The sequence below is a fragment of the Pelobates fuscus genome, chromosome 1 (assembly GCF_036172605.1).
Source record: "Pelobates fuscus isolate aPelFus1 chromosome 1, aPelFus1.pri, whole genome shotgun sequence".
In the NCBI taxonomy this organism is placed as follows: Eukaryota; Metazoa; Chordata; class Amphibia; order Anura; family Pelobatidae; genus Pelobates; species Pelobates fuscus.
Genome location: NC_086317.1, coordinates 491,531,897 through 491,533,885, shown reverse-complemented (window position 1 = coordinate 491,533,885; position 1,989 = coordinate 491,531,897). Strand labels below are relative to the sequence as shown.

The window sequence follows — 1,989 nt, the reverse complement described above, 5'->3', positions numbered from 1 at the left end:
AGATTCTCAATGGGGTTGCGGTCTGGACTCTATGGTGGCCAATCCATGTGTGAAAATTATGTCTCATGCTCCCTGAATCGCTCTTTCACAATTTGAGCCCGATAAATCCTGGCACTGATATCTTGGAATATGCCCATGCCATCAGAGAAGAAAAAAACATGGAATAACCTGGTGATTCAGTATATTCATGTAGTCAGCTGACCTACATCTTTGGGCACACAGTGTTGCTGAACCTTGACCTGACCAACTGCAGCAACCCCAGATCATAGCACTGTTCCCACAGGCTTGTACAGTAGGCACTAGGCATGATGGAATGTAGGTTTTGGTGGATTAGGCACTCACTATATATTTTAGGATGGTATGGCAGCAGTAACCAATACAAGGAACCCCAACCTTGTAGTGAATGAATGTGAAAAAGGAAAAAGAGGAAACCGCGCCATTAGTACAAATACGTAAAAATATGTAAGTATACGTACACAATGGTAATAGCAAGTAGTCTTCTTATACAATTGACCTCAAAGAAAACATAAAAACAATAATAGTGTGGTATGTCAGGTACAGTGGGTGGATAAATAGTGGTAAGTGATCCACACTCACATGGCCTAGAGCTAACTCAGAGCTCAGCTGTTATCACGCCTGGACGGAATAATCCCCGTCTAAGGATATGTGGATTTCTTTCACGATCTCAGATGGGCGATATATGAAAAAAATAAGAGAACTCCAAATAGTGCAGTGTGTATAGATCAAAATATGTGAATAAATAATAAAATATCGTACTCACATTTGCTCTAGCATTTGCAGTTATTTCTGTTTCCATGAAAATAAATTAACAGCTGAATTCCTGATCTCCTTGGTTTTCACGCCATAGATAAGTGGGTTCATCATTGGTGGTATGAGCAGATACAGGCTGGAGAGAATGACGTGAATGTGACCATGAGAAGGAGAGAGATATGGGAAGGGCATGTATTGAAAGCTTTGCTTATGGCTGCCTTGCTTGAAAGTCCAAGAACCGTTTTTAGAATCATGGTATAGGAGACTGCGATGAAGGCAACATCAAAGGCAATGACCAACAAGACCACCGTTAACCCATAGGCACTATTAATGGTGGTATCTGTGCAGGCTAACTTCACTACTGCCATGTGGTCACAGTATGAGTGGGGGATATGATGTGTCTGACAGTAAGGCAGCCAGCTGGCCATCATGGGACATGGAGTCACTATGCTAATTCCTCGAATGACAAGTGCTATCACAATCTTTATTATCAATGCATTTGTTAATGTGGTTGAGTAATGAAGAGGAATGCAGATTGCTACATATCTATCGAAGGCCATTGCGAGAAGGACCCCGGACTCCAGAGAGGTAAAGCAGTGGATAAAGAACATTTGGACGAGGCACAATATGAAATTAATCTGGCTGCTGTCAAGCCAGAAGATGCAGAGCATTTTCGGAGCAATGGCACTTGAGAGGACGATATCTGTGATGGACAGTATGGAAAGGAAATAATACATGGGGCTGTGCAGTTTCTGGTCAGTGAAGATGAGAAGGATCATAGTAGTGTTTCCTAATATTGCCATAAGGTACATAATGAAGACAGGCAGCGAGATCCATAAATGTGAGGACTCCAGGTCAGGAATTCCATCAAGGTAGAAGACACTGGGCCGGTAAAGAGATATGTTGGAGGAACCCATTACAAGATATCTGCGTCTTTGTGACCTGTGGATATAAAGAATTATTATAACTAAATGTTAAAACATAAAATGAACAAATGTTTCCTGTATTATAATATTTACAACACAAAATGGAAACACACTAATCTTAGTTTTCATGTCAAGGGTATTTTCAGTAAGCAGTCGGACACGCTTTAAACATAGTAGAAATTACATAATGAAGGAATTATTAAATTAACCTTGACAATTGTTTTTGTCTTCAGAACCCATATTAAAGTATTAATTAATCCAATAAGAATGTCTTCATGTATCATAGTTGCAA

At 40.1% G+C, this 1,989-nt stretch overlaps 1 pseudogene; it reads right to left on the bottom strand.

The window, feature by feature from the left end:
- Window positions 1-801: 801 nt before the first annotated feature.
- LOC134586189 (olfactory receptor 52K2-like) lies at window positions 802-1,688 on the bottom strand (annotated as a pseudogene).
- Between the last annotated feature and the right edge of the window lie 301 nt (window positions 1,689-1,989).